General features: G+C 43.3%; 2 long non-coding RNA genes across 6 annotated transcripts in view; one reads left to right on the top strand and one right to left on the bottom strand.

Annotated features, from left to right (window-relative positions):
* LOC136847446 (uncharacterized) overlaps window positions 1-25,161 on the top strand; it is a 116,981-nt gene that overhangs the window by 79,797 nt on the left and 12,023 nt on the right. The window contains exons 3-4 of one of the 5 annotated variants that reach the window (XR_010855753.1): window positions 1,555-4,559; window positions 4,594-4,704. The exons of the other annotated variants lie outside the window; for them this stretch is intronic. This is a non-coding gene — a long non-coding RNA (uncharacterized lncRNA). Of the gene's footprint in view, window positions 1-1,554; window positions 4,560-4,593; window positions 4,705-25,161 lie in introns of those variants that run through there. 5 annotated transcript variants of the gene reach the window in all.
* On the bottom strand, window positions 5,035-11,164 carry LOC136847447 (uncharacterized). Its single transcript, XR_010855756.1, has 3 exons — window positions 10,956-11,164; window positions 9,161-9,299; window positions 5,035-8,126 (listed from the first exon to the last, which is right to left on the bottom strand). It is a non-coding gene; the product is annotated as an uncharacterized lncRNA (long non-coding RNA).

The raw sequence follows: 25,161 nt of genomic DNA, 5'->3' as shown, positions 1-25,161 counted from the left end.
ACGCCACAACTAAGTGCAAGCAGACAAAGGAACCCAAACAGTTTGAGGCAGACGGATGCGGCAAGATGCTGTTCCCAATTACGCCGAAATGAAACTGACCTGGGTTTATGGGTATGTCTCCTGCTAGAAGCGCTACCCCCACCGCATCCGGTGGGGTTGGGTCTCCGCCAATTGTATCAGCGTTCCAAACAAAGTTTGAAAATTTATATCTCGGACGTGTCGATTTTAAAGAGATAAAAGCTTTTACAGTGTTTTGGTAAGTCATTATAATGAAATGATGAACATATTAATTAGGACATTTATTCATTCCTACGAGAGTACAAACTGGAAATCTTTCATTTACTTTGGGTTAGTGAGATTTGGCAACCAGGTAGTCACTCAGCGGCAGGTGGACAAAGGGTTGGGATTCTCACCCACTTAGGTGACCTGACTGTTAGCATTCGCATTTTCTTTGGCCCCACTAGGGTGAAGATGCCTACGCTGCTGGATTTTTCACCCGAATATCGTCGTTGAAGAGCTTTTACTCTTTTGGCACTGGCTTTTGTTTTCCCTTTACTTACAACTGTGGGACGAGTATCAATGCCTTTCAGGGATTTCCTTCAATAACTCCTGCTTCGACTGTCCCTGGATGCTCCCTTATGTGGCTAACCCTTGCTTGGACTGTTCCTTGATGTTTCCCCTTCTGGCTGTCCAGCCTGTTAGGGAGAAAAGATTGCGAGATTGATGACCAAACCATCTGCTGTGTTCTTGACAAGGCGGGAACTTACGATGAGTGTTCCCATATGGGTGTCGATTCATCCCCTGCTTTGGTGGCTTCTCCATGGTGTCTGACAAAGACTACGATGTTAGTAAAGACCCTGTGGCCTTCTTGGGGCCCTTGGCCACAGAATCATTAGCTGTTTCTGTCCCTGCTGTTGCTCCCTTCCTAGTCAGGATTCTCAATTCCATATTTGATGGTCAAGAAAGAAAAAGGTCCAAGCAGCACAAGCAGCATTTATCTTTCTTGTCTGCGACTTCCTCTTTCTCGTCCTCCTCCTGCTCCTCCTCATTGTGGGAAATGGAAGAAGGCTCAGAAGACTGTGCTCCACAGGAAGGCCCACAGTCTCTCGTAGAAGTCTCTCTTCTTCCTCGAAGAGAAAAGACAGTCCATTCTCTACAGATGTGATAAATTTCAGCATCTGCCCTGTAACCAAAAATAGCACAGTATAGATTAAAGGTACACATAGCCCCGTGCCATGCAATATACACTCCATTGGGGTGCAGGTAGCTAAAATCACTTCGCTACGCGTACTAGTTTTTGAGGCTTAAGTAAAATAAGAGATTTGTATATATGGAACATTGAAAATGCTTCAATATTTTGCACTTTTCATCTAAAATCAGCAACTCATGGAGTTGTCTCAATAACCTTCATTAGTTCTTATGTCGCACGAGTGAAAAACTTTTGGGAATCGATCACTTTAATTTAATGTTTAACATCTGGTTTTTGCATGGATGTCGCTCTCTCATTGTGTCGTGCAGTTTTCTCTAATAGTGCATTGCATTCTGTACTTGCAGAGGTCTCCTGCCTGTAGAAGTATAAGCGATGAATTCTCTAATCATCAAGTATGTTGGAAAGGGAAGAGATTGGGCGTTTAGCCATCAGGGAATTCTCCAGCTCTTCCAGTTGAATTCGCGAATATGTTGAATTATTTTCTATAGTTTTATAAATTCTTTGTTGAAATTCAGTTTTAGATATAAGATGTTGCTGTGTTGTAACCCCAAGAAAAAGCAGTTGTTGCATTGTACAGTAGTTCCTTTGCGCTATGCGTATAATCTTGGATTATATTCCAAGTCTTGCATAACCCGTTTTAAAATTATATACAGAAAAAAAAAGGAAACCAGTTTTGAGTGACTAATGGTTATGCATTAAAAAAGTCGCAGTCTCTTCGTATAGATGATTAGATTCTTGGCAGAAATATTTTGTAATGATGATAGACATTGATAGGAATGATACCAGTCTAAAGGGGGACACTTGTGAGTGAAAAAAGTGTAGTATGTTTTAAGAATCCATCCTGAAATGTGGAACTTGACGTCTCCCTTCTCCATGGCACTGAATGCAACCAGGAGGGTTAAAATGACGTCAGAACTTGCATCAGTATTGCCTTGGAAGAGTGAGATGCAAGATCCGTTATCACACTCTCCAGTTGGTCATGAAAACGGTGACAACTCCTTGTCTTTAGGTCCGCTTGTGGAATTCAAGGCGGAGCCAGAAACGAGCGAGGTCTTTGAGGCTGACACGAAGTGCTTGTGCGGAGTACAGACGGAGAATGACATTCTCAGCAGGTGTGTGTGGAGGAGGAGAAGGAGGAGGGACTTCCTAGTGAAGAACTTGAAGTTCCTCCCATAACTCGGGTGGAAGTCCCTGAGAAAAAGAAGCCGTACATCTGCATGTATTGCGAAGAGGCCTTTGGCGACAGGTACTCCCTCAAACTGCATGCCATAACTCACGCTGGGGAGAAGAGGTACAAATGCCCTGAGTGTGGGAAAGCCTTCTTCAGGAAGAACGACCTGACGAACCATGTGAGAATCCACACGGGTGAGAAGCCTTACGCCTGTGGGGAGTGTGGCTCGGCCTTTGCCATGAAGTGCCACCTCATAACCACGTGAGAATCCATTTGGGGAGAAGGTGTTTGTTTGCGGTCAGTGTGGGAAAGCCTTCGCCGCCAGGAGATACCTCCCCAAGCACTTGAAAGGCCACAGTGGGGTCAGACCATTCAGCTGCAACTTGTGTGGTAAGGCGTGTACCCACAAGAGCGACCTGACCAGGCACATGAGGGTACACACCGGTGACAAGCCCTTCTCCTGCGGCATCTGCGGGAAGGCGTTCTTCCACAAGGGCGGCTTCACCAGACACGTGCGTGCACACCGGGGAGAAGCCTTTTGCGTGCGAGGAGTGTGGGAAAGCCTTCGCCCACATGAACAGTCTCAGGCAGCACACCCACACCCACACTGGGGAGAAGTCGTTCACCTGTGACGCCTGCAGGAAGGCCTTTCTGTGAAAGGTTGACCTTGCAACTCACATCAGGGTTCACACGGGACAGGCCATACAAGTGCAGCGTCTGTGGGAAGGCGTTTGCGCAGAGGAGTCAGTAGAGAGAGAGCCAGACGCCCGGGAGCGAGAGGGAGAGAGAGAGAGAATGTCCTCAGGGAAACAGTCTTGAGCGATCTTTCTATGCTATGATGTCTTTTCTTTGTCACTAAACAGACTCTGTCGCTTATCAGAAAGCCAGGCCCCCTCCCCAGAGTGTCTGTTTAAGTCGAGGTGCTACTCACAAACTGTTCCCTCAGGCTTGAATCCTGGTGTGGGCGTAAGGAACCGAGCAGGTAACAGCTACTTTGCTAGTCAGTGCTTGCAGTAATGCCCATGAATATCCAGTGCCCAAAAGCTGGGGGTAAATTAGCCTTAGGATTTTATGAATATTGATATTTTGTAACTTGTCTCCTGCCACGCCACCCCACCGTGCCCAAATCAGCTGGGTTTGAAAATTTATATTCGGACGTGGATTTTAAAGAGATAAAAGCTTTTACAGTGTTTTGGTAAGTATAATGAAACATCATTTTATCATAAAAATGTCATCTTTTTCCGCTTTATTGAGCGGCTTTATTATTATCATTTTATTATTACTATTATTATTATTTACTCAGGTACTTATAAATCTTGAAAACATTCAAGTGCTGTCTGTAATATAATGTTTCTGTTATTTAACATACTCTGTGACTTATCAAAAATATAGAACACATTCAAGGATTTCACAGCCACAAAGATTAGGCTACTTAGTCTTTGCAACTTATGTCTGTGCTCAACAGATCGTATCATATTTTATATATGTTTTAATCATTAAGCTGTCTGTTAAATAGACTGATTTCTAAGCCTTTCTGTTTTCTGTATCGGTTTTCTGTAATAAGTCTGTGAAGTCTTTGAATAAATATTCCCTGATCTCTCTCTCTCTCTCACTTTTGCTCTTTTCTGATCTCTCTCTCTACTCGTTATTCTTATTATTATTATTATGAAGAAAAGATAAAACTCAGCTAATATAAGATTATGGAGTGTGCGAGAGAAATTATAATTGTTGTATATTGGAGTCTTAATGGTGTATATATTATGTAATATAATGATTTTAGTTATATATTATGTAATATTATAATGATTCCAATTATACAACGAATTGCTATAGTTATATTAAGGGATCTTTTGTATCATTGTATAAAAATACATTAAAATTGAGTAATATCTATAATGAAAATACAATACATACAGTAATTGTAATTTATAATGTATATATAGCATTAATAGTGAATAATATTTATAATGAAAATACAATATATTGTATATTTATAATGTATATTGATGCCTTGTACGTTTAAGGAGACTGCAACCAATAAAAACATGTTATTACAAAAATGCTTTTTTTTTCAATGAACAAATCAATACAATCAAATCATTATATATAAAAACAATTTACACTTCATTTTATTTTATTTTTTATAGTAAGCCTATGTGGTATTCATATATATAGAAGGTCTAAGCCTATGTGGTATTCATACATATAGAAGGTCTACATAGTAAGCCTATGTAGTATTCGACAACCGTCTGATTACTGGACGCTTTTAAGACATCGTCCGTTTGCTTAAAGTTCGTCGAAATAATCTCTAACAAAGCTTGATTTATACCCAGAGGATTAAATCTGACACAAAAAGGCCTTGAGAGAAAGTTCTTAAATCTCACTCGTAACTAAACTCTCTTTCTCTCTCAAAGTTCACTAACAAGAAAGCAAAATTGCCTCATGAAGTAATGACCAAAGGAACTGATGGCTTTCTATTTAACTCATTCAGAGGTCAAGACCATCTTTGGCAAAGCATTTCATTGACCCTAATCTCACAATATTACTGACAGAAGTCTCAAATACATCGCAAGTCTAGAGTTCTTTGGTAACATTACCAGAGAGCCGAACTAAGCAAAAAAAGAGGTTTAATCTCATCTGAATGATACAGTACTTTAGTCATTTACAAAGCAAGTCCTGGCTCCTCACTTCTGACTGGTTAGCTTAAAACAGAAAATAGTAATACAGTCAGTCTACTGTGTCCAAGATTTCCTAAAGCTTTATCTCATTCTTTGTAGAATATTAAAACCAAGAACATATAAAAAATAATCAAATAAAACTGGACCTAATTTTCATTGATGTTCAATGAAGAAATCAATCTTTTTACTTCCACTAAGACTAATCCACTAAGACTAACATTTCATGGAAATATTCAAACTTACAACTACATATACAAGTGCATACGCATAATGCCTAATAACAAAAGGAAGAAAAATTCATGTCAGCCAATGACAAAACTAATTCTTAATTTAGAAATCATACAAAAAGTACGCAAGAACAAGAAAAGTGAAGTAGGCACCAGAAAATTTCTTCACCTGGCACTGTACGTTGTTCAGTGAGTACAATGTCACATCATATTCGCTATGGTCAAAATATTCTGGTTCTGCCTTGACTTCAAAAAAAGGGTCTGCAAACAAAGAGCCCTCATTTGTGTTTTCAGTAAGATCCTCCTCCAAATTCTCATTTTCTACTTTGAGAGCAATGACAACGATTTTTCATCTTCCACTTTCACAGGAGGTTCTACGTATAATACTCGATCCTAGTTAGGATCTGATTAAATTTTCCTCTGTTTGGAATACTCAGAAACAAAATATAAAAAACAAACGCTCTCAATAGCACAGTTTACAACACAGAATCAGAATAACTTCCCTGTAAAAACTAATTGGATCCTAAAAATATAAATAAGGATTTTACTTTTTATAGTCCCTTAAGTTACTGTTGCTTTTTTTTTTTCCATATTTTGCAGAAAATTTCACAATAATTATTTCCATACCCAGTGCAACTTACTTTGGGATGCAAACCTTAATAAATCTGTCAGTACAACTGAACAATACCTCTTATGTCAAAATACTTGTGCATTTTGACACTTGAAAATACTATTTTGGCATATAGAACCAATGACTGTGATATGGAGATTACAAGACAAAAATATAACCTGCAGTGTAAAAGAACAATGTCTATCCTCCGTGACTTCTCACGTACGTTATGAATCTACAAGAGAAAAACTGCTTGAACATTGTGTGGAAGAATGACTGACATCTTTCTTCTGAGTTAACACATTCATTCTAAGATGGACCTAACGAAAAAAAAAAAAAGTTGGGAACCAAGTGCTTATAGTTTATATGACTTTTTTCTAATATGAGTTTTCACACACCTTTTGAGACACCTTGATTCACAATATCTCCTTTAGCACTCATGAGATGTGAATGGCTTCTCTCTAATATGGGTTCACTTAAGGTTTTTGAGAGCAGAGGAATACTAAATACCTTTTTGGCATTCAGTACATTAAACTGCCCTCTAAATATTATGAATTTTCATGAGTAATCTCAAAGCACTTGAAACTGTCCAACATTTTTGACATTAGGACTGGAGAATGTCCTCTCTACAATGATTTCCAGTGTGTACTTTCAGAATTTCAGAATTAGAAAAACTACCAGAACAAAGATCAAGTATACAGTTTCTGTCTAGTGTGAAGTCTCATGTGTTTTGAGATGACTTGATTGAGAAAAGCTTCTTTGGCATATAGAGCAAGTATAAGGTTTCTCACCTGTATGAGTTCTCATGTGTTTTATGAGATTATCTGTTTGAGAAAAACTTCTTTGACATAAAGAGCAAGAATAAGGTTTCTCTCCTGTATGAGTTCTCATGTGTCTATTGAGAGTACTTTGCTGAGAAAAACTTCTTTGACATACAGAGCAAGTAAAAGGTTTCTCTCCTGTATGAGTTCTCATGTGGGATTTCATTTGGCACTTGAGTGAAACTGTCCTTTGACATACAGAGCAAGTAAAAGGTTTCTCTCCTGTATGAGTTCTCATGTGTGCTTTGTGATTAATTTGTTGAGAAAAACTTTTTTGACATACAGAGCCAGTATAAGGTTTCTCTCCGGTATGAGTTCTCATGTGTCTTTTGAGAATACTCTGAAGAGAAAAACTTCTTTGGCATAAAGAGCAAGTATAAGGTTTCTCTCCCGTATGAGTTCTTGTGTGTTTTGAGGTGACTTTGACCAAAAAAACTTTTTTGACATACAGAGCAAGTATAAGGATTCTCTCCCGTATGATTTTTCATGTGTGTTTTGAGATTACAGTGCTGAGGAAAACGCCATTGACATATAGAGCAAGAATAAGGGTTCTCTCCTGTATGAGTTCTCGTGTGTCTTTTGAGAGTACTTTGATCAGAAAAACTTCTTTGACATACAGAGCAAGTAAAAGGTTTCTCTCCCATATGAGTTCTCATGTGTATTTTGAGACTATTTTGATGAGAAAAACTTCTTTGACATACAGAGCAAGTATAAGGTTTCTCTCCCGTATGAGTTCTCATGTGTGTTTTGAGACTACTTTGATCAGAAAAACTTCTTTGACATACAGAGCAAGTATAAGGTTTCTCTCCTGTATGAGTTCTCATGTGTATTTTGAGACTATTTTGATCAGAAAAACTTCTTTGACATACAGAGCAAGTATAAGGTTTCTCTCCTGTAAGAGTTTTCATGTGTTTTTTGAGATCACTTTGACAAGAAAAACTCCTTTGACATATAGAGGAAGTATATGGTTTCTCACCTGTATGAGTTCTCATGTGGTATTTCAAGTGGGACATCTTTGAAAATGTCCTTTGGCATTCAGCACAAGTTATTCTCTTCCCTGCTGTGTTGCTTCTCTTTGAAAATTCTTTTGTTCTAACCAAATGTCTATTTTCTTCTGCAATACAGACCTCCTTTCCACTTTCATCATCACAGCTTGGAGAGCTGTCCTCGTACTTAATAGATTGGGATGAACAGTTCACATCAAATTCACTATGTTAAAAAAATTCTGGTTCTGCCTTCACTTCTAAGAAGGGATCTGCAAATAAAGAGTCTTCATCTGTGTTATCAGGGTGATCCTCCTCCAAATTCTGCATCTCTTTTTTGGTTAATGACATTTCCACAGGATGTTCCATTTACAATACTCATATCCTAGTTAGGGTCTCTTGAAATTTTCCTCTCTTTGGAATACTCTGAAATAAAATAAAAAATCTGAGAAAAACTTGTTCTGAATAGCATCATTCATAACAAAAACAGAATTTGAAATTCAAAATAATTTCATGTTTTACAGTACAGTATGTGCTCATTTCAACCCTAAAATAAGCATCCTCTGGAAAAACAAATATCACAATGCAATGACCATCTGGACACAATTTGTCTCAAAAGAAATAAAATGGCATCCTTGGATTCTGTTTGGAATCAATGTTATTCGGGCCAACGTTGGTTGACATTCAAGCAGCAGCTTCTGCCTTTACCACAAATTCCCAACTTACTCTAATTTTGACAAACAAATGAGCAGCATCTTTCCTTCATGAGTTGGGAGTCTTATAAATCTATCTACAGAAGAATGACCTTTGCTTATACGAATTGCATGTGCATTTTGAGGTGGTTCTAATGAAAAGGCTACTTGGACACCCAGTGCACATAAACCATTTCTATCTAGTATGAGTTTCCATGTGCCTTTTAAGAACATGGGATAGAGAAAAACTCCTTTGGCAAGGTGAATGGCTGCTTCTCTCCAGTATGGGTTCTCATTTGTACCTAGAGATGAGAGGAATGATAAAACCCTTTTTGGCATTCAGTGCAAATGAAAGGCCAGAGTCTCTCCGGTATGAATTTTCATGTGTAATTTCAGGCTATTCTAACGTGTATAACTTTTTGGACAATCAGAAAAAGTGAATGGCTTCTCTCCATTATGATGTCTGATGTGTATTTTGAGACTTTTAGAATGAGAAAAACTACTTTGACATAAAGAGCAAGTAAATGGTTTATTTCCTGTAAGAGTTCTCAGATTCACTATGGTAAAAAAATTCTTGTTCTGCCTGTACTCCCACCTAACAAACGAAGGTTCATATCCTTGGGAACAAATGATTTTGTTTTTTCAATCCTGATGCCAAGAGAGAGCCAAGCCTAACAATTAGAATGTTCCTAACCTCAAAAGTTAAACTTTAAACCATACATGAATGACAGTACTCATAAACATACAGATAATCTTTTAAATACTTACAGAAAAAATAAAATGGACAGCGGTCCTAACACGTTCCCAATGAGACCAAAAGAAACACTTCCTTCTTGACGATCAAGTACTTCAACTTCACTTTCTGAGGACCTCTGACCAAGTCTGCATTTGGTGCGTCACAAATTATCTGCAAGATAAAGAAACTGATCATTATAAATATACAGGAATTGTATTCGGTTTATATTAGTATACAGGCATTAAAGTTTTCCACAGTAACAATCAATATAAAATGTCCTACAGACTAAAGCAAATACACTATATCCATAAATCACCACTTCAAACATTGCTCAGGCTGTTGAAGTAAAATAATTGATGTTCCACATAACTACAGATATCCTTTAAACCTGCTTCACTGTCCTTCTATTTCAGACCATCTTTAAGGACAAATGAACAGTCCAACTGACCTGACTGTATACCCTGCTTCCTATAATGGGATGCTGCATTGAGCATTGTGGTCAACAACAAGTCTGTCGTATGGGCAGCGAAGTGTGGTGCTGGCCCATAAGTGAAACATTTGTCAAGGACATTTGGTCAAAAATGAAAGAAGGCATTTTAATACCAGGGCTGCTGAAGGGATACCATTTTCCTTTTTCCTTCCATTCAACCTTCGGCTGAAAACCCTCATTATGGACAGAGTCAACAGACGTTAATAAACCCAATTGGGTGCCAAAAGGGAAATCAACCTGAGAGAGAGAGAGAGAGAGAGAGAGAGAGAGAGAGAGAGAGAGAGAGAGAGAGAGAGAGAGAGAGAGAGAGAAACGTGACAAATACATAAATACGAGGGAACAGAAACTAAACCAATACACCTGAAATTCAGGGGATGTCAGTAGGGAAGAGCGTCTCGATATTTCCCCTGCCTGAACATCGGCATTAAGTGACTGACCAAGGGATACATAAAATCTGGGGCCCCAAGTAACACTTAACATCAGACACACAGACTGAAGTGTCTCCTACTCAAGGGTGGTGTTAGAGCCTCCTACTCCACTCGTTCTCAAAACTACCAGCAGATACAATGTCATGTGCAACTCTCCCACAATCTTAGCCTAGCCTAAATAAGGTAGCCTATCCAAGCCTAGATTATATGGGGTAGCCTAGCCTAGCCGAGACTATATAGAATAACCTAGCCTAGGCTATATAGGGTAGCCTAGCACAGCCTAGACTATATAGGATAGTCTAGCACAGCCTAGGCTGTATAGGGTAGCCTAGCCTAGCCTATATAAGGTATCCTAGCCTAAGCTACAGTGGCAGGCAATCGTACCCAATCTGGAGCAAATTGAGGCAACCAGGGGATACTCTCCTCCGCAGAAAATGGTGACAATACTCAACCTAGGCCGACAAATGCCACAGGAGGAATGAGAAGAACAACTAACATCATTAGGGGTCACCCTCAGTTAGGTTAGGCTGGGATGTCTCCCCTGTGGCCTAGCTTAGCCTGACCAGCCTATGATGGAATTAGGGCAGCTTTAATAATACTCAAAGGGGTATCCGACCCCTGAATGCCATGATATCTGTCTAGTTCCCTAAAACACCTATATTGGGGTTAAATCAGGCATCTACATCGATCCCAGGAGGGAGGCTTATACATCACCAGGTCAAGACCACGTATGACGGAATTAGAGCAATTTCAGTTATGTAAGAGTGGTATCCGCCCCCTTGGATCCATGATCCCTATCTATTTCCCTAAAACACCTAAACTGGGGTTAAATAACCCCCTCTACATCGATCCCCTGAGGGAGGCTTCTTCGTACATCAAGAGGTCGAGACGACGAGCGCCGTCACTTACGTCTGAAAACCCCTTATTTATTTCCGTTCCGCGACGCAAAACCGACGTCTTTTGTTTCAAAGAGGTCAAGGGATAATTATAGATGGTCAAAATGCGTCACTGCGATGCATTTCCGGCGTCTTTGCGACGAAAACGAGGCAGAAATAAAACGTTTTCCCTCAAGTAAGGGAGAAGAAATGTCAACGTCCCTCAATTACGGGAGAAGAAGAAGAAACGTAAACAAACCGAGGGTGAACGGTGAAGTTGTGGTAGTAGTATTAAGAGGCTGGATCTTCCTTTGCAACGGCTCCTCCTTCGTTATTCCTCCTTTCTTTTGTGTCTGTTTAAGTCTTTCTGTCTCTGTAAAGCCATGATTCTTCTATTATAACCTCTTTCTTGTTTCCAGTTTCCCATTTCATCAGCAGATCTGTAAATAAAAGGATATTAATTATATATCAATTCCTCTTCATAGTCGAAGCAGACTCTCTCTCTCTCGTATGGTAGTAAGAGTAGCTAAGTAACCAATTGGTTCTTAGCCACGTAAAATAAGCCTAATCCTTCGGGCCAGCCCTAGGAGAGCTGTTAATCAGCTCAGTGGTCTGGTAAAACTAAGGTATACTTAAAGTAAGAGTAGTAATAATAGGCTGGATCTTCCTTTGAAACGGCTCATCCTCATCCTCCTCTTCCTCCTTTTATTCCTTCTCTGTTTGTGTCTGTTCAACATCAAAGACGAGGTAGAAGAGGAATTAGGTCAGGATAAGGGACAAAAAATGGGCAGAAGAAGTCATGAAGTATATATATATATATATATATATATATATATATATATATATATATATATATATATATATATATATATATATATATATATATATATATATATATATATATATATATATATATATATATATATATATATATATATATATATATATATATATATATATATATATATATATATATATATATTATATATATATATATATATATATATATATATATATATATATATATATATATATATATATATATATATATATATATATATATATATATATATATATATATATATATATATATATATATATATAATCAGAAAGTATACAAAACGTCCTTTAATATCCAATTCGCATTTGCCTAGGAAATAATATATTTTCATATATGTTACCAAGGGAATTTTTAGTTGATAATAAGTCCACCATCCCGTGGGTGGGGTCGAACCAGCGATGGACGAGGAATCAGGACTACAGGGACGCACTAACGCAGTCGGCCACAAGAGAGGTATAAGTGAATATCATCTCCCATCAACTCACCCGTCGAACTCAGGTGTTTTGCATTTGGAGACGATATCCACCCACCTCTGCCATGTTGACCGTGTAGTGCTTTGTCGCACATAGCCATATTATGACTATTTATCACATCACCGTGATTCATATACAATCAGAAAGCTACAAACGTCCTTTAATATCCAATTCGCTGGTTCTACCTCGAAATAATATATTTTCATATATGTTAAAATATATTATTTCCGAGGGAGAATTTTTTAGTTGATAATAAGTCCACCGTCATAATATGGTGGTTAGATTTGAAACGAACCAGCGAGAGGTGGGTGGACGAGGAATCAGGACTCAGGACGCCTTCCCTTGGGTGGCCTTGATGGTAGGGCTCTTGGCGTTGCCTGTTGCTGCTGTTGTTTGCTGGAGGCAGAAACTCTTTGGAAGCGATACTCTCAACTGTGAAGAGGACGACCTGGAAGTGGCCCCATGGCAGAGTGGATGTGCAAGTCTTATATTTGAAGGTCTGGAAAGCTCTGAGGAGGAGGATCTGGAAAGCTCTGAGGAGGAGGAACTTGACAGCCCTGATTATGATTATGGTGGTGAGGAGGAGGAGGAAGAAGAAATTCTGGAAACAGAAACAGAAGAGCTCGAAACCACTGAGGAGGAGGAGGAGGAAGAAGAAATTCTGGAAACAGAAGAGCCTCTACAGCACTGAGGAGGAGGAGGGGAAAGAAGAACTGGAAGACACCTTATTATCAACGTACCCGACTTGTTGAGACAAAATCCAGGACAACTGGATGAGGAAAAAGAGAGGTTAGCAGAGGAACTGATAAATCAGGAAAGTTCAACATGGAAGTCAACTGAACTGATGTTGAACACTTATACTCTTTTGTTAGAGATAGTGTGGCCTGATTCCTCGTCCAAATCTTGGACAGGGATCTTCTTATTAGAAAAGAAAGCAGCTGAGGGAATACAACTGAAAAGAGAAATCGAAAATTTGAACATTGAGAAAGGAAAGTTGGAAGATGACTGCTGGCTTTAGGTGGCAGAGGTGATGTCTTGCAAAACTTACAAAAGGAACTGATGGATAACGTAGTCCTGCCTCTGGAGCATCAACTGGACGAGAAAGACCTCTTGCTGAGGAAGAGAGACGACTTTCTGGAAAGAGAACTATAAATTTATCTTCCAGCAAACGGTGGTTGAGAAGGACAGAGAACTGGAGAGCGCTCTAGAGAAGGCCAATGAACTGAGCCTCAGAATGACGGAAATCTGCACTCTCATTGAAAATCTGACCAGAAATCATGAGCTCGAGAAGAACCTCGCAGATGAGACCCAGAGGAACACCAGCCATCAGAATGAGGTCCTATATGCTAAAAGATCCAAGTTCAGTCGCACCAGTCAGCGTTCCTATGAAGTCTTAAAGACTAGGAATATGAAATCTTCGACTGGTCTCCGCAACACCCACACAGAGAAAGGCAGCCAAGGAAAATATAATAATAACCGAAAAAGAGCCAAGACTGAGATCAGCTGCATTTATTTTGTAGAAGACTTTTGAAATCATGAAGAACTGGGTCTCAGAATTTTGTCGAGGAACGAAAATGCAGGTGAACAATGGTTTCACCAACAAACTCATCAACAAAGAAATTCAACTGGCCTGGAAAAATGGTACAACGGTGAGAACACACAACCTGCCCCAAGATGACATAAAGATTATTATAAGGTCTAATGCATCCCCAGAAACTTGAAGAAAATCGTCATGGAAAACGTCACTGAAGACAGTAAGAGAATAAATCTTATAATTTATTATAAGAACCAGGTGATCTGAATGAAAAGAACCCTCTCCAGCAAGAGAACCCTCAAGCAGAAGAACGTGGTCTACCAATTTGTATGTCCTGTCCGAGGATGCCCCGGCGCTTATAAATGACCACGATGCGTCTGTCTAAAGGGAGACGCCCAGGAAGAGGCCATCAAACCACGGAGAAAGATCTCCGAAGTATTATACTAAATATAAGGGAATGGGAGCCTGCTAAGGCGCTCCTCATTGCTGAGACAAAACAACAATGAATGAGAGGAGGCATCGCTTACACCAAATTTAAGAAGAATAATGCAGAACACCCGCCAAATCCAACGAATACCTGAAAACGACAACCCTGAGAATGGAGATGCCCTGATGAGCGAAAAGCCCTTTTGAACAATCCCATCGACTACGAGAAAGAGTAGATAATGACTTCATTCATCCGCAGCCCAATAGCAGCCAACTTGATGTCAGCCGGCATGACATCACGCAACGGCAGGCCAATGGGAACGCTGGAATGAATGACATTCCCAGGTTGGAAGATCTGTCAGGATCGATTAGGAATTTGGCTTGAAGTTCGCTGACTGCAACCAATCAGAATTTGCCATCCATGACCCCCGCTGAAGCCCTGTATAAATTCAGAAGGACCTATGCAGGAGGAGCTCCCGCTGGAAAGAACTCTGGAAATGCGTCATTAGCAACAATTGTATAGAACCAACTGTATAGAATGCAGAATTCAGAACTGAGAAACCCATGAAATGACAAATAAGGCGAGCATGTTAGCACGCACCTCCAATGAGAAGTCGCCCCTGAAAATAGAAAAAGTCTTCTGCTCAAAATGCAGAACTTCCATATTCAATGAACCTGTTTAAAAACTGCTGCCAAATTATAATGATAATAATAATAATAATAATAATAATAATAATAATAGCAAATGGGAAAGACAACAAATCCTTTCAGTGAAAAAATAGAACCACCAAGCAAAATGTGGCATTGAGAAATATGAAAAAGAAAATAGAGACTGACTTCATTAGAAGATAGAAGAATATTAGACGGGAAGATTATTAGTCCAGGATTGCTGAGGGGGGTTGGGAATGAAAGTTTCTGAGGATTCCAAAAGATTCCTTGACGAGGCTTCAGTTCTCAGTGGCGACGCCCCAGCAGCACCCATTGTCTGTCTTCAGAACTCTAACGAAGGAGAAGAAAAAGAGAAAAAGAAGACATGGAAGATGGAGAAAACAAGAAGAAGGATTTCTCCAGAGACGAGCCAAGAATGATGATGCCCAATGGACGCTGGAGTCTTCGAACAGATCCTTCTTCTTCTTCGGAGAAGCTCGACCTCCTGAAGGGAATCGGGGGACGTGACATTCTAAAACTAGTCTTGGTGAAGGCCAGAGTAAATGATTAACATTACAGAATGACCCTTCAAGTATTTGCACTGAATGGCCTTGTACTCATCACCTATGCCCAACATGCCTTGTGCTCTAGGAATAAATGGACCCTTTGGGAAAATCATCATCACATCGCCATCGGAGTCTTGGACATCCAGAGGTTGTGGAAACACGACCACCGAACAGTGGCGTTGAATGAGTCGGCCCTTAACAGGTGCCTTCCCTTGGGTGGCCTTGATGGCAGGGCTCTTGGCGTTGGGCTGTTGTTTGCTGGAGGCAGAAACTCTTGAAGCGATACTCTCTGACTGAAGAGGACGACCTGGAAGTGGCCCCCTCAGTGGATGCAAGTCTTATATTTGAAGGTCTGGAAAGCTCTGAGGAGGAGGATCTGGAAAGCTCTGAGGAGGAGGAACTTGACAACCCTGATTATGATTATGGTGGTGAGGAGGAGGAGGAAGAAGAAATTCTGGAAACAGAAGAGCTTCTACAAACAGAGGAGGAGGAGGAGGGGAAAGAAGAACTGGAGACACCTTCCCCACTTGTTGAGACAAAATCCAGGACAACTGGATGAGGAAAAAGAGATGCAGAGGAACTGGAAATCAGGAAAGTTCACGGAAGTCAACTGAACTGATGTTGAACGGCTATTTAGAGATTTGTGGCTTCGAAACCAAATCTTGGACAGGGATCTTCTGCTAGAAAAGAAAGCAGCTGAGGGAATACAACTGAAAAGAGAAATCGAAAATTTGAACATTGAGAAAGGAAAGTTGGAAGATGACTGCGAACTGGCTTTAGGTCGAGGTGATGTCTTGCAAAACTTACAAAAGGAACTGATGGATAACGTAGCGTCTCTGGAGCATCAACTGGACGAGAAAGACCTCTTGCTGAGGAAGAGAGACGACGAGGAAAGAGAACTACGAAGTATCTTCCAGCAAATGGTGGTTGAGAAGGACAGAGAACTGGAGAGCGCTCTAGAGAAGGCCAATGAACTGAGCCTCAGAATGACGGAAATTGAAGCAAAAATCCGGACCAGAAATCATGAGCTCGAGAAGAACCTTGCAGATGAGACCCAGAGGAACACCAGCCTTCAGAATGAGGTCCTGATGCTAAAAACATTGTCGCACCAGTCTAGGGTTGCCCATAAAGAATATTGGTCTCTCTTGGCAACAGAAGCCCTAAACACAAAGAGCTAAGACTGAGATCATTTATAGAACTTGAAATCATGAAGAACTGGGTCTATAATTAGGAGGAGAAAATGCAGTGATTATAAGAATTGGAAGATAAATGCCTGGACATTACTTTCTCAGAAAAAGTTAGAAGATGAACAGGAGAAGACCCAGGTTTGAAAGAAGAAGTCCAGGTCAAAACTGGGTCTAATTAGGAGCAGAAAATAGAAGGAGAGGCTAGGAAGAGGACAAGGAAGAAAGAGAAGCTAAGGAATGGGAGGAACAGCTGCAGGACAACTTGGAGAGAGCTTTACACCAACAGCAGAACTTGAAGTGCTCCTAAAACGTGCAGAAGAACCTGTAGTGAAGAATAAAGCATGAACCTATAACTGGAACAAATTAGGAAAGAATGCTTATTAAGAGAAACAGACTGCAGGAGGAGAATATAATTAAAGAACGAAGAATGTTTAGCACCTAAGGCATTGGAAGAACTGAGAAATCAGGATAAGTACATGTTAATGGCGCTCCTCCATGGAAGAGGAACTTCCATAAACACATTGAACTGGACATAATAAAAGCCTGGACAACAACAGCAAGAAGAAGAGGCCCAACAGTTGTGTTGAAAAACAGAGGGAAGAAAAGACCAGGGCCAGGTTGAGGACCTATTTGACCAACTGAGCAAGTTAGAAAAGGAACAGTACAGGAAAAAATAATAAGCCCAATGAAAAAGGAACTACGAGCAGTGGGAGGACCTGAGATGGTAAAAAAATGAAAGAAGGATTGTTGAGGAAAACAGGAAGGACGAGGGCTTGAGACATCCGGAAAAACAGTGTGGATGAGTCACAGGTTGACTTGGTGACTGGCGGGTCGAAACGCACCTCTGGTGGCATGGGAGGGGCTCCAAGACCCTTCCTAGGTTCAAGGCGTTTCCCATTCCATTTTCCACAACTTCCGAGTTCCGCTGAAGGTCAACCTATGTGGTTCATCTGAAGGCGTCTCAGCTAAAGAAACAAAATCTGCATTCATTTGGCTCTGGAGTTGTCTGGATGTCATCGGTTCTCCTTAAGGAAATCAGTGGCTGTCAGGTTCACTGGCCTGTTGGGTATACCAGTTGAGACAAGGGCAACTTTGTCTCTGCCATCGAAACTGGATTTCTGCCCACCTTTGTTGGTGGCCTGTCTCCTTAAGAAATCAGTAGTGGGTCTTTTTCCATATTCTTATCAAAAATGGATCTGTTTCTGCCCACCTTTGCATGGTGGCCTGCCAACCTGTCAGGTTCCAATGGGTATACCATTTTCGAGACATAGGCAATTTTGCCTGTGTCATCGAAAATTTCTGCCCACCTTTGCATGTGGCCTGTCTCCTTTAAAAATAGTAAGGTCCACTAGTACTATACACTATAAACTTTGCATCTGTCATCAAACGATTTCTGCCCACCTTTGCATGGTATTGTCTCCCAGAAAATCAGTGGATCTGTCATCCACTATTGGGTATACCAAAATTCAAGACATAGGCAACTTTGCCTCTGTCATAAAACTGATTTCTGCCCACCTTTTGCATGTGGCCTGTCTCCTTAAAATAGTGGCTGTCAATCCACTTAAAGTTGGGTATAAGTTCGAGACATAGGCAACATTTGCCTCTGTCATCGAAACTGGATTTTTGCCTGGTTTTGCATACCTGTCTCAAGAAATCAGTGGCTGTCAGGTCCACAATGGTTGGGTATACCATTTCAAACAGGCAACTTTGCCTCTGTCATCGAAACTGGATTTCTGCCCACCTTTGCATGGTGGCCTGTCTCTTCAAAAATCAGTAGCTGTCAGGTCCACTTATAATATACCATATCACTAATATAGACAACTTTGTCTCTGTCATCGAAATCTGGATTTCTGCCCACCATCATGGTGGCCTGTCTCCTTAAGGAAATCAGTAGCTGTCAGGTCCACTTAAGGAGAAAAATAGCCATTTCGAGATATAGGCAACTTTGCCTCTGTCATCGAAACTGGTTTCTGCCCACCTTTTGCATGGTGGCCTGTCTCCTGAAGAAAATCAGTAGCTGTCAGGTCCACTTAAGGTTGGGTATACCATTTCGAGACATAGGCAACTTTGGGTCATGAAACTGGATTTCTGCCCACCTTTGCATGGTGGCCTGTCTCCTGAAACCCATCAGGGGCTGTCAGGTCCACTTTTGAGGTATTACAGTTTGAGACATAGGCAAAGCCTCTGTCATCGAAAAAGACGGATTTCTGCCCACCTTTTGCATGGTGGCCTGTCTCCTTAAGGAAATCAGTGGCTGTCAGGTTCACTTAAGGTTGGGTATACCAGTTCGAGACAAGGGCAACTTTGTCTCTGCCATCGAAACTGGATTTCTGCCCACCTTTTGTTGGTGGCCTGTCTCCTTAAGGAAATCAGTAGCTGTCAGGCCCACTTAAGGTTGGGGTATACCATCGAAACTGGATTTCTGCCCACCTTTTGCATGGTGGCCTGCCTCCTTAAGGAAATTACTGGCTGTCAGGTTCACTTAAGGTTGGGTATACCATTTCGAGACATAGGCAATTTTGCCTGTGTCATCGAAACTGGATTTCTGCCCACCTTTTGCATAGTGGCCTGTCTCCTTAAGGAAATCAGTAGCTGTCAGGTCCACTTAAGGTTGGGTATACCATTTCGAGATATAGGCAACTTTGCCTCTGTCATCGAAATGATTTCTGCCCACCTTTTGCATGGTGGCCTGTCTCCTTAAGGAAATCAGTAGCTGTCAGGTCCACTTAAGGTTGGGTATACCATTTCGAGACATAGGCAACTTTGCCTCTGTCATCGAAACTGGATTTCTGCCCACCTTTTGCATGGTGGCCTGTCTCCTTAAGGAAATCAGTGGCTGTCAGGTCCACTTAAGGTTGGGTATACCAGTTCGAGACATAGGCAACTTTGCCTCTGTCATCGAAACTGGATTTCTGCCCACCTTTGCATGGTGGCCTGTCTCCTTAAGGAAATCAGTGGCTGTCAGGTCCACTTAAGGTTGGGTATACCATTTCAAGACATAGGCAACTTTGCCTCTGTCATCGAAACTGGATTTCTGCCCACCTTTTGTTGGTGGCCTGTCTCTTCAAGGAAATCAGTAGCTGTCAGGTCCACTTAAGGTTGGGTATACCATTTCGAGACATAGGCAACTTTGTCTGTCATCGAAACTGGATTTCTGCCCACCTTTTGCATGGTGGCCTGTCTCCTTAAGGAAATCAGTGGCTGTCAGGTCCACTTAAGGTTGGGTATACCATTTCGAGACATAGGCAACTTTGCCTCTGTCATCGAAACTGGATTTCTGCCCACCTTTTGCATGGTGGCCTGTCTCCTTAAGAAAATCAGTAGCTGTCAGGTCCACTTAAGGTTGGGTATACCATTTCGAGATATAGGCAACTTTGCCTCTGTCATCGAAACTGGATTTCTGCCCACCTTTTGCATAATGGCCTGTCTCCTTAAGGAAATCAGGGGCTGTCAGGTCCACTTAAGGTTGGGTATACCAGTTTGAGACATAGGCAACTTTGCCTCTGTCATCGAAACTGGATTTCTGCCCACCTTTTGCATGGTGGAGTGTCTCCTTAACGAAATCAGTGGCTGTCAGGTCCACTTAAGGTTGGGGTATACCATCGAAACTGGATTTCTGCCCACCTTTTGCATGGTGGCCTGCCTCCTTAAGGAAATTACTGGCTGTCAGGTTCACTTAAGGTTGGGTATACCATTTCGAGACATAGGCAATTTTGCCTGTGTCATCGAAACTGGATTTCTGCCCACCTTTTGCATAGTGGCCTGTCTCCTTAAGGAAATCAGTAGCTGTCAGGTCCACTTAAGGTTGGGTATACCATTTGAGATATAGGCAACTTTGCCTCTGTCATCGAAATGATTTCTGCCCACCTTTGCATGGTGGCCTGTCTCCTTAAGGAAATCAGTAGCTGTCAGGTCCACTTAAGGTTGGGTATACCATTTCGAGACATAGGCAACTTTGCCTCTGTCATCGAAACTGGATTTCTGCCCACCTTTTGCATGGTGGCGTGTCTCCTTAAGGAAATCAGTAGCTGTCAGGTCCACTTAAGGTTGGGTATACCATTTCGAGGTATAGGCAATTTTGCCTCTGTCATCGAAACTGGATTTCTGCTCACCTTTTGCATGGTGGCTTGTCTCCTTAAGGAAATCAGTAGCTGTCAGGTCCAATTGAGGTTGGGTATACCATTTTGAGACATAGGCAACTTTGCCTCTGTCATCGAAACTGGATTTCTGCCCACCTTTTGCATGGTGGCTTGTCTCCTTAAGGAAATCAGTAGCTGTCAGGTCCACTTAAGGTTGGGTATACCATTTCAAGACATAGGCAAATTTGTCTCTGTCATCGAAACTGGATTTCTGCCAACCTTTTGCATGGTGGCCTGTCTCCTTAAGGAAATCAGTAGATGTCAGGTCCACTTAAGGTTGGGTATACCATTTCGAGACGTAGGCAACTTTGCCTCTGTCATCGAAACTGGATTTCTGCCACCTTTTGCATGGTGGCCTGTCTCCTTAAGGAAATCAGTGGCTGTCAGGTCCACTTAAGGTTGGGTATACCAGTTCGAGACATAGGCAACTTTGCCTCTGTCATCAAAACTGGATTTCTGCCCACCTTTTGCATGGTGGCCTGTCTCCTTAAGGAAATCAGTAGATGTCAGGTCCACTTATGGTTGGGTATACCAGTTCGAGACATAGGCAACTTTGCCTGTGTCATCGAAACTGGATTTCTGCCCACCTTTTGCATGGTGGCCTGTCTCCTTAAGGAAATGAGTGGCTGTCAGGTCCACTTTGAGGTTGGGTATACCAGTTTGAGACATAGGCAACTTTACCCTGTCATCGAAACTGGATTTCTGCCCACCTTCTGCATGGTGGCCTGTCTCCTTAAGGAAATCAGTGGCTGTCAGGTCCACTTATAGGTTGGGTATACCAGTTTCAAGACATAGGCAACTTTGTCTCTGTCATCGAAACTGGATTTCTGCCCACCTTTGCATGGTGGCCTGTCTCCTTAAGGAAATCAGTGGCTGTCAGGTCCACTTAAGGTTGGGTATACCAGTTCGAGACATAGGCAACTTTGCCTCTGTCATCAAAACTGGATTTCTGCCCACCTTTTGCATGGTGGCCTGTCTCCTTAAGGAAATCAGTAGATGTCAGGTCCACTTATGGTTGGGTATACCAGTTCGAGACATAGGCAACTTTGCCTGTGTCATCAAAACTGGATTTCTGCCCACCTTCTGCATGGTGGCCTGTCTCCTTAAGGAAATCAGTGGCTGTCAGGTCCACTTAAGGTTGGGTATACCAGTTCGAGACATAGGCAACTTTACCCCTGTCATCGAAACTGGATTTCTGCCCACCTTCTGCATGGTGGCCTGTCTCCTTAAGGAAATCAGTGGCTGTCAGGTCCACTTAAGGTTGGGTATACCAGTTCGAGACATAGGCAACTTTACCCCTGTCATCGAAACTGGATTTCTGCCCACCTTCTGCATGGTGGCCTGTCTCCTTAAGGAAATCAGTGGCTGTCAGGTCCACTTAAGGTTGGGTATACCAGTTCGAGATATAGGCAACTTTGTAAAGTCCCCGCTAAGTGGGTCTTCTATGATGGCGACCCGTTTTCTATGCCGCTCCTAGGATAATGGGTCACGCAGGATCAACCATACCCAATCATTTAAACTAATCTATGTAATTATGTACCTGTTACTAACTTGTATGGCATATGTTTCTTTTGCTCATGTATCAGAATGTTGTCCTCTTCTTTATTGTCCAATTTTGCAACTCAGAGTGCATTTATTCATTGTATTTATTGTCAAACGTCATTGGCCTCAGGTCACCCTGGTTCTCATTGTATTCCTCGGCGCAACGTCAGTCCGTCGCTATATAAACCGCCTGTGTCCTCAATAAATCATCAGTTACTTTTTCCTGCACCTCTTAAAGTGGTGACCCTGGAGTGGTTCCCGGAGCCATTAGCAGATTCACACGGCGACTTAGTCTTGGCTCCAGGAACTACCCACGCCCCGAGCGAACTTATGATGGCGCTGTAACCAACGTTCGGGCGTGCTGACTCTCGTCGGCAAATCACCAGCGTCATTAACAGACTCACACGGCGCGCTCCCAAGTGTGTATTGACGCGAGTATCCCACTCCAATTAAGAGGGCTAGAGTGAGCATGGACGCAGACATTCCCTCCCATGTTCAGTTAACTGCGAACCTCGCAGACTCAGACGTTTACCTCCCGCTCATATCACCTGCGCCCTCCCCCACGCCAAGATTCACACGCTCCTCCACACCGCTACCCGCGCCCCGCACGCTGCCCTGCCTGGCAGGACAAACAAAAGCCGCCCTCGCCATAAAGCTGCCACCTTTCACACAGGGAAACCCATCATCATGGCTGTACAGGGTCGAGAGTCAGTTCAGGCTGGCAGAACTCACAGACGAGGTGCTGCAAGCTGACGCAGTAATCAACGCCCTGCCGGAGGAGGTCTACAGGAGACTCGTCCAGTGGGTGTCCGCCGCATGCCCCCTCACCTACTGCCACCTGAAAACTTCCCTCATTGAGACTTGCTCCCTGCCGAGAGGGCCGCCCGCGCCCTCGACCTCATCATCAACCTGCGGCAGGACCAGAGCGTCATGGAGTCGTGGGGCATGATCCATGACCTCCTCACCCTACCTGGCACCGACAGCAGCGGCAGGCAGTCCGAGATCAGCCTGTCGAGGGAGATCCTCCTCCGCCAGCTCCTCCCAGAGGTCTGGACTCAGATCCTCGAGCCCTACACCATGCCGCTCGAGGACTTGATTAGAACGGCGCAGCAGCTGACCAACTCCGCAAGGGCAGCGGAGTGGGCATCAGCACCTGCACACAGGAGGAGGGCGCAGAGGAGGAGATAAGTGCCGTCACCAAAAGGTAGCCACTGTATCATCACAAGAAGAACCCACTGGGTCCTTGCTACTACCACCAGCTGTACGGAAAGGACGCCCGGAACTGCCAACCCCCGTGCTCATTCTCCCATCCAAAAAAACGGGGGAGGTGGCGGCCAACAGAACAGGCCGCCATGGCAGCAGAGGAACCCAGAGCCCAAGACCATTAGGCTTCTATGTCTGCGACACCATCTCCGGCAGGATGATGTTTGACACCGGGGCCATTAGATCAATATTTCCGCCGTCCAGGGAGGACTGCAAGCGCCCACCGGACCTGGCTGCCTTCCTGACGGCCGCCAAGGGGTCCCCCATCCCCTCCTATGGCACCAGGCTCCTGTCGATCTCCATCCTTGGCCGGAGGTATACGTAGAACTTCATCGTTGAGGACATAAGGACCCCGCTTGTGGGTGCGGATTTCCTCGCCCACTTCAGGCTGGCAGTCGACGTCGGTTGCAAGCGTCTCCTCGACACCGACTCCTGCCAGTCCCACCCGTTGGCAGTGGGACCCAGCGTGCCTACCATCTGCTCTGTCGCCCCCCACCAGTACGCCCAGCTGCTGAAGGAGTTCCCCGATGTATTCAAGCCCGAGCTCCATCAGGTACCTGGGGCCCCAGCAAAACATGGCATCTGCCATCATATAAAGACGAAGGGCCCCCTACACATGCAAAGTTCCGGAGGCTTCCCCTCGGTGCCTTCAGGAAGCCAAGGACGCCTTCACCGAGATGGAGCGGATGGGCATATGCAAGAAGGCCTCCAGCCCCTGGGCCTCTCCCCTCCACATGGTGCAGAAACCAGATGGCTCCTGAGACCCTGCGGTGACTGCAGGCGGCTCAACCTCGCAACTGAACCTGACCATTACCCCCTGCCAAACATGCAGGACCTCACGGCCTCCTTCCATGGGGCCAAAATATTTTCTAAGCTGGATCTTTTAAAATCTTACTTTCAGGTACCAGTTGCTCCAGAAGATATCCCGAAAACCGCCATCATCACGCCCTTTGGGTCCTACGTCTTTGCCTTCTCCACCTTCGACCTGAGGAACGTGGGGGGCGACTTTCCAGCAGCTGATGTACAGCATCCTGGGGGACCTGAACTTCTGCATCTGCTACATGGATGATATCTTTATATTTTCCAGGTCCCACAAAGGGCACCAGAGACACATCCGGGCGGTCCTGCAGCGCCTGCAGGAGAACGGCCTCTTCGTCAAGTTTGACAAGTGCACCCTCGGCGTCGAGAAAGCTGACTTCCTGGGCCACGAGATATCCCCGGATGGCGTCCACCCGCTCACATCAAAGGTCGCAGCCGTCACCAGGTTCCCCGTCCCCACTTCCGTCAAGGCCGTCCAGGAGTTCCTTAGGATGGTAAATTAAAACAGGAGGTTCATCCCCGGGATCACACACACCATGGCCCCACTGACGGAGCTCCTGAAGGGCCAATCAAAATCCTTGGTGTGGGGACCCAGCCAGCAGCAGGCCTTCTCCCTGATGAAGGCCACCCTCGCCGAGGCAACCACCTTGGCCCACCAGGACCCCAGCACTCCCCTCCAACTGACGACGGACGCCAGTAGCGTTGCCTGCAGAGCCGTCCTGGAGCAGATCGTCGACGGCGCCCCAAGCCCATCGTCTTCTTCAGCAAGAAGTTCAACCCCACAGAGGCCCGCTACAGCACC

Source organism: Macrobrachium rosenbergii, chromosome 16 (assembly GCF_040412425.1).
Source record: "Macrobrachium rosenbergii isolate ZJJX-2024 chromosome 16, ASM4041242v1, whole genome shotgun sequence".
NCBI classification, from domain to species: domain Eukaryota; kingdom Metazoa; phylum Arthropoda; class Malacostraca; order Decapoda; family Palaemonidae; genus Macrobrachium; species Macrobrachium rosenbergii.
The sequence above is the reverse complement of the archived record's forward strand: the minus strand, read 5'-3'. Positions and strand labels throughout refer to the sequence as shown.